Source organism: Pseudophryne corroboree, chromosome 5, assembly GCF_028390025.1.
Source record: "Pseudophryne corroboree isolate aPseCor3 chromosome 5, aPseCor3.hap2, whole genome shotgun sequence".
In the NCBI taxonomy this organism is placed as follows: Eukaryota; Metazoa; Chordata; class Amphibia; order Anura; family Myobatrachidae; genus Pseudophryne; species Pseudophryne corroboree.
This window is the reverse complement of record NC_086448.1, coordinates 369,573,359-369,595,783: the sequence shown is the minus strand read 5'-3', so window position 1 is coordinate 369,595,783 and position 22,425 is coordinate 369,573,359.

Sequence of the window (22,425 nt, the reverse complement as noted above, 5' to 3'; positions counted from 1 at the left end):
GAACTCACAACAGTGTGTTTTGGAATTCTAGAACTCCCAACATTCTATATAGGTATTCTAGAACTCCCAGCATTCTACCTTGGAGTTCTAGAACTCCCAACATTCTATTTGGGTATTCTAGAACTCCCAACATTATATTTTGATATTCTAGAACTCCCAACATTCTATTTTGGAATTCTGCAACGCCAACATTCTATTTTGGAATTCTAGAACTCCCAACATTCTATTTTGGAATTCTGCAACACCAAAATTATATCTTGGAATTCTAGAAACTCCCAACATTCTATTTTGGAATTCTAGAACTCCCAACATTATATTTTAAAATTCTGTAACACCAACATTCTATTTTAGAATTCTAGAACTCCCAATATTCTATTTTGGAATTCTGCAACAACAACATTCTATTTTGGAATTCTCAAACTCCCATAATTCTATTTTGGAATTCTGCTACACCAACATTCTATTTTGGAATGATAGAACTCCCAACATTATATTTCGGAAAATCTAGAACTCCCAATATTCTATTTTGGAAAATCTAGAACTCCCAACATACTATTTTGGAATTCTAGAACTCCCAACATTCTATTTTAGTATTCTAAAACTCCCAACATTCTATTTTGGAATTCTAGAACTCCCAACATTCTATCTTGGACTTCTAGAACTCACAACATTCTATTTTTGAATTCTAGAACTCCCAACATTCTTTTTTGGAATTCTAGAACTCTCAACATTCTATTTTGGAATTCTAGAACTCAAAACATTCTATTTTGGCATTCTAGAACTCCCAATATTCTATTTTGGATTTCTAGATCTCCCAATATTCTATTTTGAAATTCTAGAACTCCCAACATTCCATTTTAGAATTCTAGAACTCCCAACATTCTATTTTGGAATTATAGAACTCCCAGCATTCTATTTTGGAATTCTGCTACACCAACATTCTATTTTGGAATTCTAGAACTCCCAACATTCTATCTTGGACTTCTAGAACTCCCAACATCTTTTTTGGAATTCTAGAACTCCCAACAATCTTTTTTGGAATTCTAGAACTTACAACAGTGTGATTTGGAATTCTAGAACTCCCAACATTCTATATAGGAATTCTAGAACTCTCAACATTCTATCTTGGACTTATTGAACTCCCAACATCAATTTTGGAAATCTAGAACTCCCAACATTCTTTTTTTGAATTATAGAACTCACAACAGTGTGTTTTGGAATTCTAGAACTCCCAACATTCTATATAGGAATTCTAGAACTCACAACATTCTATCTTGGACTTCTAGAACTCCCAACATTCTATTTGGGTATTCCAGAACTCCCAACATTTTATTTTGGAATTCTAAAACACCAACATTCTATCTTGGAATTCTAGTACTCCCAACATTCTATTTTGGAATTCTAGTACTCCCAACATTCTATTTTTGAATTCTAGAACTCCCAACATTCTTTTTTGGAATTCTAGAACTCACAACAGTGTGTTTTGGAATTCTAGAACTCCCAACATTCTATATAGGAATTCTAGAACTCCCAACATTCTATCTTGGACTTCTAGAACTCCCAACATGCTATTTGGGTTTTCTAGAACTCCCAACATTATATTTTGATATTCTAGAACTCTCAACATTCTATTTTGGAATTCTAGAACTCCCAACATTCTATTTTGGTATTCTAGAACTCCAAATATTCTATTTTGAAATTCTAGAACTCCCAACATTCTATTTTAGTATACTAGAACTCCTAACAGACTATTTTGGAATTCTAGAACTCCCAATATATATTTTTTTAAAATTCTAGAACTCCCAACATTCTATTTTGGAATTCTAGAACTCCCAATGTTCTTTTTTGGAATTCTAGAACTCACAACAGTGTGTTTTGGAATTCTAGAACTCCCAACATTCTATATAGGTATTCTAGAACTCCCAACATTCTATCTTGGACTTCTGGAACTCCCAACATTCTTTTTTGGAATTCTAGAACTCCCAACATTCTATTTTAGTATTCTAGAACTCCTAATAGACTATTTGGGGATTCTAGAACTCCCAATATTCTATATAGGAATTCTAGAACTCACAACATTCTATCTTGGACTTATAGAACTCCCAACATTCTTTTTTGGAATTCTAGAACTCACAACAGTGTGTTTTGGAATTCTAGAACTCCCAGCATTCTACCTTGGAGTTCTAGAACTCCCAACATTCTATTTGGGTATTCTAGAACTCCCAACATTATATTTTGATATTCTAGAACTCCCAACATTCTATTTTGGAATTCTGCAACGCCAACATTCTATTTTGGAATTCTAGAACTCCCAACATTCTATTTTGGAATTCTGCAACACCAAAATTATATCTTGGAATTCTAGAAACTCCCAACATTCTATTTTGGAATTCTAGAACTCCCAACATTATATTTTAAAATTCTGTAACACCAACATTCTATTTTGGAATTCTAGAACTCCCAATATTCTATTTTGGAATTCTGCAACAACAACATTCTATTTTGGAATTCTCAAACTCCAAACATTCTATTTTGGAATTCTAGAACTACCAACATTCTATTTTGGAATTCAAGGTTGCCCAACCTTCTATTTTGGAATTCTAGAACTCCCAACATTTTATTTTGTAATTCTGCCACACCAACATTCCTTCCTGGAATTCTAGAATTTTCAACATTTTATTTGGTATTCTAGAACTCCCAACATTATATTTTGTAATTCTGCCACACCAACATTCTTTCCTGGATTTCTAGAATTTTCAACATTTTATTTGGTATTCTAGAACTCCCAACATTATATTTTGATATTCTAGAACTCTCAACATTCTATTTTTGAATTATAGAACTCCCAACATTCTATTTTGGAATTCTGCAACACCAACATTCTTTTTTTGAATTCTAGAACTCATAACTGTGTTTTGGAATTCTAGAACTCCCAACATTCTATATAGGAATTCTAGAACTCCCAACATTCTATCTTGGACTTCTAGAACTCCCAACATTCTATTTTTGAATTCTAGAACTCCCAACATTCTTTTTTGGAATTCTAGAACTCACAACAGTGTGTTTTGGAATTCTAGAACTCCTAACATTCTATATAGGAATTCTAGAACTCCCAACATTCTATTTGGGTATTCTAGAACTCCCAACATTATATTTTGATATTCTAGAACTCTCAACATTCTATTTTGGAATTCTAGAACTCCCAACATTCTATTTTGGCATTCTAGTACTCCCAATATTCTATTTTGGAATTCTAGATCTCCCAATATTCTATTTTGGAATTCTAGAACTCCCAACATTCTATTTTGGCATTCTAGAACTCCCAATATTCTATTTTGGAATTCTAGATCTCCCAATATTCTATTTTGAAATTCTAGAACTCCCAACATTCCATTTTAGAATTATAGAACTCCCAACATTCTATTTTTGAATTATAGAACTCCCAGCATTCTATTTTGGAATTCTGCTACACCAACATTCTATTTTGGAATTCTAGAACTCCCAACATTCTATCTTGGACTTCTAGAACTCCCAACATCTATTTTGGAATTCTAGAACTCCCAACAATCTATATAGGAATTCTAGAACTCTCAACATTCTATCTTGGACTTATTGAACTCCCAACATCAATTTTGGAATTCTAGAACTCCCAACATTCTTTTTTGGAATTCTAGAACTCACAACAGTGTGATTTGGAATTCTAGAACTCCCAACATTCTATATAGGAATTCTAGAACTCTCAACATTCTATCTTGGACTTATTGAACTCCCAACATCAATTTTGGAATTCTAGAACTCCCAACATTCTTTTTTGGAATTCTAGAACTCACAACAGTGTGATTAGGAATTCTAGAACTCACAACATTCTATCTTGGACTTCTAGAACTCCCAACATTCTATTTGGGTATTCCAGAACTCCCAACATTATATTTTGGAATTCTAAAACACCAACATTCTATCTTGGAATTCTAGAACTCCCAACATTCTATTTTGGAATTCTAGAACTCCCAACATTCTATTTTTGAATTCTAGAACTCCCAACATTCTTTTTTGGAATTCTAGAACTCCCAACATTCTATTTTGGAACTCTGCAATTCCAACATTCTATTTTGGAATTCTAGAACTCCCAACATTCTATTTTGGAATTCTAGGACTCCCAACGTTCTATTTTGGAATTCTGCAACACAAAAATATTATTTTGGTATTCTAGAACTACCAACATTTTAGTTTTCTTGAACTTAAAACAGTGTATATTGGAATTCTAGAACTCCCAATATTCTATTTTGGAATTCTAGAACTCCCAACATTCTATTTTGGAATTATAGAACTCACAACATTCTATTTTGGAATTCTGCCACACCAACATTCTATTTTGGAATTCTAGAACACCCTATATTCTTTTTTGAAATTCTAGAACTCACAACAGTGTGTTTTGGAATTCTAGAACTCCCAACATTCTATATAGGAATTCTAGAACTCCCAACATTCTATCTTGACTTCTAGAACTCCCAACATTCTATTTTTGAATTCTAGAACTCCCAACATTCTTTTTTTTTTATTCTAGAACTCACAACAGTGTGTTTTGGAATTCTAGAACTCCCAACATTCTATCTTGGACTTCTAGAAATCCCAACATTCTATTTGGGTATTCCAGAACTCCCAACATTATGTTTTGGAATTCTAAAATACCAACATTATATCTTGGAATTCTAGAACTCCCAACATTATATTTTGATATTCTAGAGCTCTCAACATTCTATTTGGAATTCTAGAACTCCCAACATTCTATTTTGGCATTCTAGAACTCCCAATATTCTATTTTAAAATTCTAGAACTCCCAACATTCTATATAGGAATTCTAGAACTCACAACATTCTATCCTGGACTTCTAGAACTCCCAACATTCTATTTTAGTATTCTAAAACTCCCAACATTCTATTTTGGAATTCTAGAACTACCAACATTCTATTTTGAAATTCTAGTACTACCAACATTTTATTTTGTAATTCTGCCACACCATCATTCTTTCCTGGAATTCTAGAATTTTCAACATTTTATTTGGTATTCTAGAACTCCCAACATTTTATTTTAGTATTCTAGAACTCCTAACAGACTATTTTGGAATTCTAGAACTCCCAATATATATTTTTTTATAATTCTAGAACTCCCGACATTCTATTTTGGAATTCTAGAACTCCCAATGTTCTTTTTTGGAATTCTAGAACTCACAACAGTGTGTTTTGGAATTCTAGAACTCACAACAGTGTGTTTTGGAATTCTAGAACTCCCAACATTCTATATAGGAATTCTAGAACTCCCAACATTCTATCTTGGACTTCTAGAACTCTCAACATTCTATTTGGGTATTCTAGAACTCCCAACATTATATTTTGATATTCTAGAACTCTCAACATTCTATTTTGGAATTCTAGAACTCCCAATATTCTATTTTGGAATTCTAGATCTCCCAATATTCTATTTTGAAATTCTAGAACTCCCAACATTCTATTTTAGTATTCTAGAACTCCTAACAGACTATTTTGGAATTCTAGAACTCACAATTTTTTTTTATAATTCTAGAACTCCCAACATTCTATTTTGGAATTCTAGAACTCCCAGCATTCTATTTTGGAATTCTGCTACACCAACATTCTATTTTGGAATTCTAGAACTCCCAACATTCTTTTTTGGAATTATAGAACTCACAACAGTGTGTTTTGGAATTATAGAACTCCCAACATTCTATATAGGAATTCTAGAACTCCCAACTTTCTATCTTGGACTTCTGGAACTCCCAACATTCTTTTTTGGAATTCTAGAACTCCCAACATTCTATTTTAGTATTCTAGAACTCCTAACAGACTATTTCTGGATTCTAGAACTCCCAATATTCTTTTTTTTATAATTCTAGAACTCCCAACATTCTATTTTGGAATTCTAGAACTCCCAACATTCTATTTTAGTATTCTAGAACTCCTAATAGACTATTTTGGGATTCTAGAACTCCCAATATTCTTTTTTTTATAATTCTAGAAATCCCAACATTCTATTTTGGAATTCTAGAACTCCCAATATTCTATTTTGGAATTCTAGATCTCCCAATATTCTATTTTAAAATTCTAGAACTCCCAACATTCTATTTTAGTATTCTAGAACTCCTAACAGACTATTTTGGAATTCTAGAACTCACATTTTTTTTTTATAATTCTAGAACTCCCAACATTCTATTTTGGAATTCTAGAACTCCCAGCATTCTATTTTGGAATTCTGCTACACCAACATTCTATTTTGGAATTCTAGAACTCCCAACATTCTTTTTTTGAATTCTAGAACTCACAACAGTGTGTTTTGGAATTATAGAACTCCCAACATTCTATATAGGAATTCTAGAACTCCCAACATTCTATCTTGGACTTCTGGAACTCCCAACATTCTTTTTTGGAATTCTAGAACTCCCAACATTCTATTTTAGTATTCTAGAACTCCTAATAGACTATTTTGGGATTCTAGAACTCCCAATATTCTTTTTTTTTATAATTCTAGAACTCCCAACAATCTATTTTGGAATTCTAGAATTCCAAAATTCTAGAATTTTCAACATTTTATTTGGTATTCTAGAACTCCCAACATTATATTTTGATATTCTAGAACTCTCAACATTCTATTTTGGAATTATAGAACTCCCAACATTCTATTTTGGAATTCTGCAACACCAACATTCTATTTTGGAATTCTAGAACACCCAATATTCTTTTTTGGAATTCTAGAACTCACAACAGTGTGTTTTGGAATTCTAGAACTCCCAACATTCTATTTTAGTATTCTAGAACTCCTAATAGACTATTTTGGGATTCTAGAACTCCCAATATTCTTTTTTTTATAATTCTAGAAATCCCAACATTCTATTTTGGAATTCTAGAACTCCCAACATTCTATATAGGAATTCTAGAACTCCCAACATTCTATTTGGGTATTCTAGAACTCCCAACATTATATTTTGATATTCTAGAACTCTCAACATTCTATTTTGGAATTCTAGAACTCCCAATATTCTATTTTGGAATTCTAGATCTCCCAATATTCTATTTTGAAATTCTAGAACTCCCAACATTCTATTTTAGTATTCTAGAACTCCTAACAGACTATTTTGGAATTCTAGAACTCACAATTTTTTTTTATAATTCTAGAACTCCCAACTTTCTATTTTGGAATTCTAGAACTCCCAGCATTCTATTTTGGAATTCTGCTACACCAACATTCTATTTAGAATTCTAGAACTCCCAACATTCTTTTTTGGAATTATAGAACTCACAACAGTGTGTTTTGGAATTATAGAACTCCCAACATTCTATATAGGAATTCTAGAACTCCCAACTTTCTATCTTGGACTTCTGGAACTCCCAACATTCTTTTTTGGAGTTCTAGAACTCCCAACATTCTATTTTAGTATTCTAGAACTCCTAACAGACTATTTCTGGATTCTAGAACTCCCAATATTCTTTTTTTTATAATTCTAGAACTCCCAACATTCTATTTTGGAATTATAGGACTCCCAACATTCTATTTTGGTATTGTAGAACTCCCAATATACTATTCTGAAATGCTAGAACTCCCAACATTCTATTTTGGAACTCTGCAATACCAACATTCTATTTTGGAATTCTACAACACCAACATTCTATTTTAGTATTTTAAAACTCCCAACAATCTTTTTTGAATTCTAGAACTCACAAGAGTGTATATTGGAATTCTAGAACTCCCAACATTCTATCTTGGACTTCTACAACTCCCGATATTCTATTTTGGAATTCTAGAACTCCCAACATTCTATATAGGAATTCTAGAACTCCCAACATTCTTTTTTGGAATTCAAGAACTCACAACAGTGTGTTTTGGAATTCTAGAACTCCCAACATTCTATATAGGAATTCTAGAACTCCCAACATTCTATCCTGGACTTCTAGAACTCTCAACATTCTATTTTGGAAATCTAGAACTCCCAACATTCTATTTTGGAATTCTAGAACTCCCAATATTCTATTTTGGAATTATAGATCTCCCAATATTCTATATCTCCCAACATTATATTTTAGTATTCTAGAACTCCTAACAGACTATTTTGGAATTCTAGAACTCCCAATATTCTTTTTTTTATAATTCTAGAACTCCCAACATTCTATTTTGGAATTCTAGAACTCCCAATATACTATTCTGAAATTCCAGAACTCCCAACATTCTATTTTGGAACTCTGCAATATCAACATTCTATTTTTGAATTCTAGAACTCCCAACAATCTTTTTTGGAATTCTAGAACTCACAACAGTGTGTTTTGGAATTCTAGAACTCCCAACATTCTATATAGGAATTCTAGAACTCCCAACATTCTATCCTGGACTTCTAGAACTCTCAACATTCTATTTTGGAAATCTAGAACTCCCAACATTCTATTTTGGAATTCTAGAACTCCCAATATTCTATTTTGGAATTATAGATCTCCCAATATTCTATATCTCCCAACATTCTATTTTAGTATTCTAGAACTCCTAACAGACTATTTTGGAATTCTAGAACTCCCAATATTCTTTTTTTTATAATTCTAGAACTCCCAACATTCTATTTTGGAATTCTAGAACTCCCAATATACTATTCTGAAATTCCAGAACTCCCAACATTCTATTTTGGAACTCTGCAATATCAACATTCTATTTTTGAATTCTAGAACTCCCAACAATCTTTTTTGGAATTCTAGAACTCACAACAGTGTGTTTTGGAATTCTAGAACTCCCAACGTTCTATATAGGAATTCTAGAACTCCCAACATTCTGTCTTTGACTTCTAGAACTCTCAACATTCTATTTGGGTATTCTAGAACTCCCAACATTATATTTTGATATTCTAGAACTCTCAACATTCTATTTTGGGATTCTAGAACTCCCAATATTCTTTTTTTTTATAATTCTAGAACTCCCAACATTCTATTTTGGAATTCTAGAATTCCAAAATTCTAGAATTTTCAACATTTCATTTGGTATTCTAGAACTCCCAACATTATATTTTGATATTCTAGAACTCTCAACATTCTATTTTGGAATTATAGAACTCCCAACATTCTATTTTGGAATTCTGCAACACCAACATTCTATTTTGGAATTCTAGAACACCCAATATTCTTTTTTGGAATTCTAGAACTCACAACAGTGTGTTTTGGAATTCTAGAACTCCCAACATTCTATATAGGAATTCTAGAACTCCCAACATTCTATCTTGGACTTCTAGAACTCTCAACATTCTATTTGGGTATTCTAGAACTCCCAACATTATATTTTGATATTCTAGAACTCTCAACATTCTATTTTGGAATTCTAGAACTCCCAATATTCTATTTTGGAATTCTAGATCTCCCAATATTATATTTTGAAATTCTAGAACTCCCAACATTCTATTTTAGTATTCTAGAACTCCTAACAGACTATTTTGGAATTCTAGAACTCACAATTTTTTTTTATAATTCTAGAACTCCCAACATTCTATTTTGGAATTCTAGAACTCCCAGCATTCTATTTTGGAATTCTACTACACCAACATTCTATTTTGGAATTCTAGAACTCCCAACATTCTTTTTTGGAATTATAGAACTCACAACAGTGTGTTTTGGAATTATAGAACTCCCAACATTCTATATAGGAATTCTAGAACTCCCAACTTTCTATCTTGGACTTCTGGAACTCCCAACATTCTTTTTTGGAATTCTAGAACTCCCAACATTCTATTTTAGTATTCTAGAACTCCTAACAGACTATTTCTGGATTCTAGAACTCCCAATATTCTTTTTTTTTATAATTCTAGAACTCCCAACATTCTATTTTGGAATTCTAGGACTCCCAACATTCTATTTTGGTATTCTAGAACTCCCAATATACTATTCTGAAATGCTAGAACTCCCAACATTCTATTTTGGAACTCTGCAATACCAACATTCTATTTTGGAATTCTACAACACCAACATTCTATTTTAGTATTTTAAAACTCCCAACAATCTTTTTTGAATTCTAGAACTCACAAGAGTGTATATTGGAATTCTAGAACTCCCAACATTCTATCTTGGACTTCTACAACTCCCGATATTCTATTTTGGAATTCTAGAACTCCAACATTCTATATAGGAATTCTAGAACTCCCAACATTCTTTTTTGGAATTCAAGAACTCACAACAGTGTGTTTTGGAATTCTAGTACTCCCAACATTCTATATAGGAATTCTAGAACTCCCAACATTCTATCCTGGACTTCTAGAACTCTCAACATTCTATTTTGGAAATCTAGAACTCCCAACATTCTATTTTGGAATTCTAGAACTCCCAATATTCTATTTTGGAATTATAGATCTCCCAATATTCTATATCTCCCAACATTCTATTTTAGAATTCTAGAACTCCTAACAGACTATTTTGGAATTCTAGAACTCCCAATATTCTTTTTTTTATAATTCTAGAACTCCCAACATTCTATTTTGGAATTCTAGAACTCCCAATATACTATTCTGAAATTCCAGAACTCCCAGCATTCTATTTTGGAACTCTGCAATACCAACATTCTATTTTTGAATTCTAGAACTCCCAACATTCTTTTTTGGAATTCTAGAACTCACAACAGTGTGTTTTGGAATTCTAGAACTCCCAACGTTCTATATAGGAATTCTAGAACTCCCAACATTCTGTCTTGGACTTCTAGAACTCACAACAGTGTGTTTTGGAATTCTAGAACTCCCAACATTCTATATAGGAATTCTAGAACTCCCAACGTTCTATATAGGAATTCTAGAACTCCCAACATTCTTTTTTGGAATTCAAGAACTCACAACAGTGTGTTTTGGAATTCTAGAACTCCCAACATTCTATATAGGAATTCTAGAACTCCCAACATTCTATCCTGGACTTCTAGAACTCTCAACATTCTATTTTGGAAATCTAGAACTCCCAACATTCTATTTTGGAATTCTAGAACTCCCAATATTCTATTTTGGAATTATAGATCTCCCAATATTCTATATCTCCCAACATTCTATTTTAGAATTCTAGAACTCCTAACAGACTATTTTGGAATTCTAGAACTCCCAATATTCTTTTTTTTATAATTCTAGAACTCCCAACATTCTATTTTGGAATTCTAGAACTCCCAATATACTATTCTGAAATTCCAGAACTCCCAGCATTCTATTTTGGAACTCTGCAATACCAACATTCTATTTTTGAATTCTAGAACTCCCAACATTCTTTTTTGGAATTCTAGAACTCACAACAGTGTGTTTTGGAATTCTAGAACTCCCAACGTTCTATATAGGAATTCTAGAACTCCCAACATTCTGTCTTGGACTTCTAGAACTCTCAACATTCTATTTGGGTATTCTAGAACTCCCAACATTCTATTTTAGTATTCTAGAACTCCTAATAGACTATTTTGGGATTCTAGAACTCCCAATATTCTTTTTTTTTATAATTCTAGAAATCCCAACATTCTATTTTGGAATTCTAGAACTCCCAATATTCTATTTTGGAATTCTAGATCTCCCAATATTCTATTTTAAAATTCTAGAACTCCCAACATTCTATTTTAGTATTCTAGAACTCCTAACAGACTATTTTGGAATTCTAGAACTCACATTTTTTTTTATAATTCTAGAACTCCCAACATTCTATTTTGGAATTCTAGAACTCCCAGCATTCTATTTTGGAATTCTGCTACACCAACATTCTATTTTGGAATTCTAGAACTCCCAACATTCTTTTTTTGAATTCTAGAACTCACAACAGTGTGTTTTGGAATTATAGAACTCCCAACATTCTATATAGGAATTCTAGAACTCCCAACATTCTATCTTGGACTTCTGGAACTCCCAACATTCTATTTTAGTATTCTAGAACTCCTAATAGACTATTTTGGGATTCTAGAACTCCCAATATTCTTTTTTTTTATAATTCTAGAACTCCCAACAATCTATTTTGGAATTCTAGAATTCCAAAATTCTAGAATTTTCAACATTTTATTTGGTATTCTAGAACTCCCAACATTATATTTTGATATTCTAGAACTCTCAACATTCTATTTTGGAATTATAGAACTCCCAACATTCTATTTTGGAATTCTGCAACACCAACATTCTATTTTGGAATTCTAGAACACCCAATATTCTTTTTTGGAATTCTAGAACTCACAACAGTGTGTTTTGGAATTCTAGAACTCCCAACATTCTATTTTAGTATTCTAGAACTCCTAATAGACTATTTTGGGATTCTAGAACTCCCAATATTCTTTTTTTTATAATTCTAGAAATCCCAACATTCTATTTTGGAATTCTAGAACTCCCAACATTCTATATAGGAATTCTAGAACTCCCAACATTCTATCTTGGACTTCTAGAACTCTCAACATTCTATTTGGGTATTCTAGAACTCCCAACATTATATTTTGATATTCTAGAACTCTCAACATTCTATTTTGGAATTCTAGAACTCCCAATATTCTATTTTGGAATTCTAGATCTCCCAATATTCTATTTTGAAATTCTAGAACTCCCAACATTCTATTTTAGTATTCTAGAACTCCTAACAGACTATTTTGGAATTCTAGAACTCACAATTTTTTTTTTATAATTCTAGAACTCCCAACTTTCTATTTTGGAATTCTAGAACTCCCAGCATTCTATTTTGGAATTCTGCTACACCAACATTCTATTTAGAATTCTAGAACTCCCAACATTCTTTTTTGGAATTATAGAACTCACAACAGTGTGTTTTGGAATTATAGAACTCCCAACATTCTATATAGGAATTCTAGAACTCCCAACTTTCTATCTTGGACTTCTGGAACTCCCAACATTCTTTTTTGGAGTTCTAGAACTCCCAACATTCTATTTTAGTATTCTAGAACTCCTAACAGACTATTTCTGGATTCTATATAGGAATTCTAGAACTCCCAACTTTCTATCTTGGACTTCTGGAACTCCCAATATTCTTTTTTTTATAATTCTAGAACTCCCAACATTCTATTTTGGAATTATAGGACTCCCAACATTCTATTTTGGTATTGTAGAACTCCCAATATACTATTCTGAAATGCTAGAACTCCCAACATTCTATTTTGGAACTCTGCAATACCAACATTCTATTTTGGAATTCTACAACACCAACATTCTATTTTAGTATTTTAAAACTCCCAACAATCTTTTTTGAATTCTAGAACTCACAAGAGTGTATATTGGAATTCTAGAACTCCCAACATTCTATCTTGGACTTCTACAACTCCCGATATTCTATTTTGGAATTCTAGAACTCCAACATTCTATATAGGAATTCTAGAACTCCCAACATTCTTTTTTGGAATTCAAGAACTCACAACAGTGTGTTTTGGAATTCTAGAACTCCCAACATTCTATATAGGAATTCTAGAACTCCCAACATTATATCCTGGACTTCTAGAACTCTCAACATTCTATTTTGGAAATCTAGAACTCCCAACATTCTATTTTGGAATTCTAGAACTCCCAATATTCTATTTTGGAATTATAGATCTCCCAATATTCTATATCTCCCAACATTCTATTTTAGAATTCTAGAACTCCTAACAGACTATTTTGGAATTCTAGAACTCCCAATATTCTTTTTTTTATAATTCTAGAACTCCCAACATTCTATTTTGGAATTCTAGAACTCCCAATATACTATTCTGAAATTCCAGAACTCCCAGCATTCTATTTTGGAACTCTGCAATACCAACATTCTATTTTTGAATTCTAGAACTCCCAACATTCTTTTTTGGAATTCTAGAACTCACAACAGTGTGTTTTGGAATTCTAGAACTCCCAACATTCTATTTTAGTATTCTAGAACTCCTAATAGACTATTTTGGGATTCTAGAACTCCCAATATTCTTTTTTTTATAATTCTAGAAATCCCAACATTCTATTTTGGAATTATAGAACTCCCAACATTCTATATAGGAATTCTAGAACTCCCAACATTCTATCTTGGACTTCTAGAACTCTCAACATTCTATTTGGGTATTCTAGAACTCCCAACATTATATTTTGATATTCTAGAACTCTCAACATTCTATTTTGGAATTCTAGAACTCCCAATATTCTATTTTGGAATTCTAGATCTCCCAATATTCTATTTTGAAATTCTAGAACTCCCAACATTCTATTTTAGTATTCTAGAACTCCTAACAGACTATTTTGGAATTCTAGAACTCACAACAGTGTGTTTTGGAATTATAGAACTCCCAACATTCTATATAGGAATTCTAGAACTCCCAACTTTCTATCTTGGACTTCTGGAACTCCCAACATTCTTTTTTGGAGTTCTAGAACTCCCAACATTCTATTTTAGTATTCTAGAACTCCTAACAGACTATTTCTGGATTCTAGAACTCCCAATATTCTTTTTTTTATAATTCTAGAACTCCCAACATTCTATTTTGGAATTATAGGACTCCCAACATTCTATTTTGGTATTGTAGAACTCCCAATATACTATTCTGAAATGCTAGAACTCCCAACATTCTATTTTGGAACTCTGCAATACCAACATTCTATTTTGGAATTCTACAACACCAACATTCTATTTTAGTATTTTAAAACTCCCAACAATCTTTTTTGAATTCTAGAACTCACAAGAGTGTATATTGGAATTCTAGAACTCCCAACATTCTATCTTGGACTTCTACAACTCCCGATATTCTATTTTGGAATTCTAGAACTCCAACATTCTATATAGGAATTCTAGAACTCCCAACATTCTTTTTTGGAATTCAAGTACTCACAACAGTGTGTTTTGGAATTCTAGAACTCCCAACATTCTATATAGGAATTCTAGAACTCCCAACATTATATCCTGGACTTCTAGAACTCTCAACATTCTATTTTGGAAATCTAGAACTCCCAACATTCTATTTTGGAATTCTAGAACTCCCAATATTCTATTTTGGAATTATAGATCTCCCAATATTCTATATCTCCCAACATTCTATTTTAGAATTCTAGAACTCCTAACAGACTATTTTGGAATTCTAGAACTCCCAATATTCTTTTTTTTATAATTCTAGAACTCCCAACATTCTATTTTGGAATTCTAGAACTCCCAATATACTATTCTGAAATTCCAGAACTCCCAGCATTCTATTTTGGAACTCTGCAATACCAACATTCTATTTTTGAATTCTAGAACTCCCAACATTCTTTTTTGGAATTCTAGAACTCACAACAGTGTGTTTTGGAATTCTAGAACTCCCAACGTTCTATATAGGAATTCTAGAACTCCCAACATTCTGTCTTGGACTTCTAGAACTCTCAACATTCTATTTGGGTATTCTAGAACTCCCAACATTCTATTTTAGTATTCTAGAACTCCTAATAGACTATTTTGGGATTCTAGAACTCCCAATATTCTTTTTTTTTATAATTCTAGAAATCCCAACATTCTATTTTGGAATTCTAGAACTCCCAATATTCTATTTTGGAATTCTAGATCTCCCAATATTCTATTTTAAAATTCTAGAACTCCCAACATTCTATTTTAGTATTCTAGAACTCCTAACAGACTATTTTGGAATTCTAGAACTCACATTTTTTTTTTTATAATTCTAGAACTCCCAACATTCTATTTTGGAATTCTAGAACTCCCAGCATTCTATTTTGGAATTCTGCTACACCAACATTCTATTTTGGAATTCTAGAACTCCCAACATTCTTTTTTTGAATTCTAGAACTCACAACAGTGTGTTTTGGAATTATAGAACTCCCAACATTCTATATAGGAATTCTAGAACTCCCAACATTCTATCTTGGACTTCTGGAACTCCCAACATTCTTTTTTGGAATTCTAGAACTCCCAACATTCTATTTTAGTATTCTAGAACTCCTAATAGACTATTTTGGGATTCTAGAACTCCCAATATTCTTTTTTTTATAATTCTAGAACTCCCAACAATCTATTTTGGAATTCTAGAATTCCAAAATTCTAGAATTTTCAACATTTTATTTGGTATTCTAGAACTCCCAACATTATATTTTGATATTCTAGAACTCTCAACATTCTATTTTGGAATTATAGAACTCCCAACATTCTATTTTGGAATTCTGCAACACCAACATTCTATTTTGGAATTCTAGAACACCCAATATTCTTTTTTGGAATTCTAGAACTCACAACAGTGTGTTTTGGAATTCTAGAACTCCCAACATTCTATTTTAGTATTCTAGAACTCCTAATAGACTATTTTGGGATTCTAGAACTCCCAATATTCTTTTTTTTATAATTCTAGAAATCCCAACATTCTATTTTGGAATTCTAGAACTCCCAACATTCTATATAGGAATTCTAGAACTCCCAACATTCTATCTTGGACTTCTAGAACTCTCAACATTCTATTTGGGTATTCTAGAACTCCCAACATTATATTTTGATATTCTAGAACTCTCAACATTCTATTTTGGAATTCTAGAACTCCCAATATTCTATTTTGGAATTCTAGATCTCCCAATATTCTATTTTGAAATTCTAGAACTCCCAACATTCTATTTTAGTATTCTAGAACTCCTAACAGACTATTTTGGAATTCTAGAACTCACAATTTTTTTTTTATAATTCTAGAACTCCCAACTTTCTATTTTGGAATTCTAGAACTCCCAGCATTCTATTTTGGAATTCTGCTACACCAACATTCTATTTAGAATTCTAGAACTCCCAACATTCTTTTTTTGGAATTATAGAACTCACAACAGTGTGTTTTGGAATTATAGAACTCCCAACATTCTATATAGGAATTCTAGAACTCCCAACTTTCTATCTTGGACTTCTGGAACTCCCAACATTCTTTTTTGGAGTTCTAGAACTCCCAACATTCTATTTTAGTATTCTAGAACTCCTAACAGACTATTTCTGGATTCTAGAACTCCCAATATTCTTTTTTTTATAATTCTAGAACTCCCAACATTCTATTTTGGAATTATAGGACTCCCAACATTCTATTTTGGTATTGTAGAACTCCCAATATACTATTCTGAAATGCTAGAACTCCCAACATTCTATTTTGGAACTCTGCAATACCAACATTCTATTTTGGAATTCTACAACACCAACATTCTATTTTAGTATTTTAAAACTCCCAACAATCTTTTTTGAATTCTAGAACTCACAAGAGTGTATATTGGAATTCTAGACCTCCCAACATTCTATCTTGGACTTCTACAACTCCCGATATTCTATTTTGGAATTCTAGAACTCCCAACATTCTATATAGGAATTCTAGAACTCCCAACATTCTTTTTTGGAATTCAAGAACTCACAACAGTGTGTTTTGGAATTCTAGAACTCCCAACATTCTATATAGGAATTCTAGAACTCCCAACATTCTATCCTGGACTTCTAGAACTCTCAACATTCTATTTTGGAAATCTAGAACTCCCAACATTCTATTTTGGAATTCTAGAACTCCCAATATTCTATTTTGGAATTATAGATCTCCCAATATTCTATATCTCCCAACATTATATTTTAGTATTCTAGAACTCCTAACAGACTATTTTGGAATTCTAGAACTCCCAATATTCTTTTTTTTATAATTCTAGAACTCCCAACATTCTATTTTGGAATTCTAGAACTCCCAATATACTATTCTGAAATTCCAGAACTCCCAACATTCTATTTTGGAACTCTGCAATATCAACATTCTATTTTTGAATTCTAGAACTCCCAACAATCTTTTTTGGAATTCTAGAACTCACAACAGTGTGTTTTGGAATTCTAGAACTCCCAACGTTCTATATAGGAATTCTAGAACTCCCAACATTCTGTCTTGGACTTCTAGAACTCTCAACATTCTATTTGGGTATTCTAGAACTCCCAACTTTATATTTTGATATTCTAGAACTCTCAACATTCTATTTTGGAATTCTAGAACTCCCAACATTCTATTTTGGCATTCTAGAACTCCCAATATTCTATTTTGGAATTCTAGATCTCCCAATATTCTATTTTGAAATTCTAGAACTCCCAACATTCTATTTTAGTATTCTAGAACTCCTAACAGACTATTTTGGAATTCTAGAACTCCCAATATATTTTTTTTTATAATTCTAGAACTCCCGACATCCTATTTTGGAATTCTAGAACTCCCAATGTTCTTTTTTGGAATTCTAGAACTCACAACAGTGTGTTTTGGAATTCTAGAACTCCCAACATTCTATATAGGAATTCTAGAACTCCCAACATTCTATCTTGGACTTCTAGAACTCTCAACATTCTATTTGGGTATTCTAGAACTCCTAACAGACTATTTTGGAATTCTAGATCTCCCAATATTTTTTTTATAATTCTAGAACTCCCAACATTCTATTTTGGAATTCTAGAACTCCCAGCATTCTATTTTGGAATTCTGCTACACCAACATTCTATTTTGGAATTCTAGAACTCCCAACATTCTTTTTTGGAATTCTAGAACTCACAACAGTGTGTTTTGGAATTCTAGAACTCCCAACATTCTATATAGGAATTCTAGAACTCCCAACATTCTAACTTGGACTTCTGGAACTCCCAACATTCTTTTTTGGAATTCTAGAACTCCCAACATTCTATTTTAGTATTCTAGAACTCCTAATAGACTATTTTGGGATTCTAGAACTCCCAATATTCTTTTTTTTTATAATTCTAGAACTCCCAACATTCTATTTTGGAATTCTAGAATTCCAAAATTCTAGAATTTTCAACATTTCATTTGGTATTCTAGAACTCCCAACATTATATTTTGATATTCTAGAACTCTCAACATTCTATTTTGGAATTATAGAACTCCCAACATTCTATTTTGGAATTCTGCAACACCAACATTCTATTTTGGAATTCTAGAACACCCAATATTCTTTTTTGGAATTCTAGAACTCACAACAGTGTGTTTTGGAATTCTAGAACTCCCAACATTCTATATAGGAATTCTAGAACTCCCAACATTCTATCTTGGACTTCTAGAACTCTCAACATTCTATTTGGGTATTCTAGAACTCCCAACATTATATTTTGATATTCTAGAACTCTCAACATTCTATTTTGGAATTCTAGAACTCCCAATATTCTATTTTGGAATTCTAGATCTCCCAATATTATATTTTGAAATTCTAGAACTCCCAACATTCTATTTTAGTATTCTAGAACTCCTAACAGACTATTTTGGAATTCTAGAACTCACAATATTTTTTTATAATTCTAGAACTCCCAACATTCTATTTTGGAATTCTAGAACTCCCAGCATTCTATTTTGGAATTCTACTACACCAACATTCTATTTTGGAATTCTAGAACTCCCAACATTCTTTTTTGGAATTATAGAACTCACAACAGTGTGTTTTGGAATTATAGAACTCCCAACATTCTATATAGGAATTCTAGAACTCCCAACTTTCTATCTTGGACTTCTGGAACTCCCAACATTCTTTTTTGGAATTCTAGAACTCCCAACATTCTATTTTAGTATTCTAGAACTCCTAACAGACTATTTCTGGATTCTAGAACTCCCAATATTCTTTTTTTTTATAATTCTAGAACTCCCAACATTCTATTTTGGAATTCTAGGACTCCCAACATTCTATTTTGGTATTCTAGAACTCCCAATATACTATTCTGAAATGCTAGAACTCCCAACATTCTATTTTGGAACTCTGCAATACCAACATTCTATTTTGGAATTCTACAACACCAACATTCTATTTTAGTATTTTAAAACTCCCAACAATCTTTTCTGAATTCTAGAACTCACAAGAGTGTATATTGGAATTCTAGAACTCCCAACATTCTATCTTGGACTTCTACAACTCCCGATATTCTATTTTGGAATTCTAGAACTCCAACATTCTATATAGGAATTCTAGAACTCCCAACATTCTTTTTTGGAATTCAAGAACTCACAACAGTGTGTTTTGGAATTCTAGAACTCCCAACATTCTATATAGGAATTCTAGAACTCCCAACATTCTATCCTGGACTTCTAGAACTCTCAACATTCTATTTTGGAAATCTAGAACTCCCAACATTCTATTTTGGAATTCTAGAACTCCCAATATTCTATTTTGGAATTATAGATCTCCCAATATTCTATATCTCCCAACATTCTATTTTAGAATTCTAGAACTCCTAACAGACTATTTTGGAATTCTAGAACTCCCAATATTCTTTTTTTTATAATTCTAGAACTCCCAACATTCTATTTTGGAATTCTAGAACTCCCAATATACTATTCTGAAATTCCAGAACTCCCAGCATTCTATTTTGGAACTCTGCAATACCAACATTCTATTTTTGAATTCTAGAACTCCCAACATTCTTTTTTGGAATTCTAGAACTCACAACAGTGTGTTTTGGAATTCTAGAACTCCCAACGTTCTATATAGGAATTCTAGAACTCCCAACATTCTGTCTTGGACTTCTAGAACTCTCAACATTCTATTTGGGTATTCTAGAACTCCCAACATTATATTTTGATATTCTAGAACTCTCAACATTCTTTTTTGGAATTCTAGAACTCACAACAGTGTGTTTTGGAATTCTAGAACTCCCAACATTCTATATAGGAATTCTAGAACTCCCAACATTCTATTTTGGCATTCTAGAACTCCCAATATTCTATTTTGGAATTCTAGATCTCCCAATATTCTATTTTGAAATTCTAGAACTCCCAACATTCTATTTTAGTATTCTAGAACTCCTAACAGACTATTTTGGAATTCTGGAACTCCAAATATATATTTTTTTATAATTCTAGAACTCCCGACATTCTATTTTGGAATTCTAGAACTCCCAATGTTCTTTTTTGGAATTCTAGAACTCACAACAGTGTGTTTTGGAATTCTAGAACTCCCAACATTCTATATAGGAATTCTAGAACTCCCAACATTCTATCTTGGACTTCTAGAACTCTCAACATTCTATTTGGGTATTCTAGAACTCCCAACATTATATTTTGATATTCTAGAACTCTCAACATTCTATTTTGGAATTCTAGAACTCCCAACATTCTATTTTGGCATTCTAGAACTCCCAATATTCTATTTTGGAATTCTGCAACACCAACATTCTATTTTGGAATTCTAGAACACCCAATATTCTTTTTTGGAATTCTAGAACTCACAACAGTGTGTTTTGGAATTCTAGAACTCCCAACATTCTATATAGGAATTCTAGAACTCCCAACATTCTATCTTGGACTTCTAGAACTCTCAACATTCTATTTGGGTATTCTAGAACTCCCAACATTATATTTTGATATTCTAGAACTCTCAACATTCTATTTTGGAATTCTAGAACTCCCAACATTCTATTTTGGAATTCTAGATCTCCCAATATTCTATTTTGAAATTCTAGAACTCCCAGCATACTATTTTAGTATTCTAGAACTCCTAACAGACTATTTTGGAATTCTAGAACTCCCAACATTATATTTTGGAATTCTAGAACTCCCAACATTCTTTTTTGGAATTATAGAACTCACAACAGTGTGTTTTGGAATTATAGAACTCCCAACATTCTATATAGGAATTCTAGAACTCCCAACTTTCTATCTTGGACTTCTGGAACTCCCAAAATTCTTTTTTGGAATTCTAGAACTCCCAACATTCTATTTTAGTATTCTAGAACTCCTAACAGACTATTTTGGGATACTAGAACTCCCAATATTCTTTTTTTTATAATTCTAGAACTCCCAACATTCTATTTTGGAATTCTAGGACTCCCAACATTCTATTTTGGTATTCTAGAACTCCCAATATACTATTCTGAAATGCTAGAACTCCCAACATTCTATTTTGGAATTCTACAACACCAACATTCTATTTTAGTATTTTAAAACTCCCAACAATCTTTTTTGAATTCTAGAACTCACAAGAGTGTATATTGGAAATCTAGAACTCCCAACATTCTATTTTGGAATTCTAGAACTCCCAATATTCTATTTTGGAATTATAGATCTCCCAATTTTCTATATCTCCCAACATTCTATTTTAGTATTCTAGAACTCCTAACAGACTATTTTGGAATTCTAGAACTCCCAACATTCTATTTTGGAATTCTAGAACTCCCAATATACTATTCTGAAATTCCAGAACTCCCAACATTCTATTTTGGAACTCTGCAATACCAACATTCTATTTTTGAATTCTAGAACTCCCTACATTTTTTTTTTGAATTCTGGAACTCACAACAGTGTGTTTTGGAATTCTAGAACTCCCAACATTCTATATAGGAATTCTAGAACTCCCAACATTCTATCTTGGACTTCTAGAACTCCCAGCATTCTATTTGGGTTTTCTAGAACTCCCAACATTATATTTTGATATTCTAGAACTCTCAACATTCTATTTTGGAATTCTGCAACACCAACATT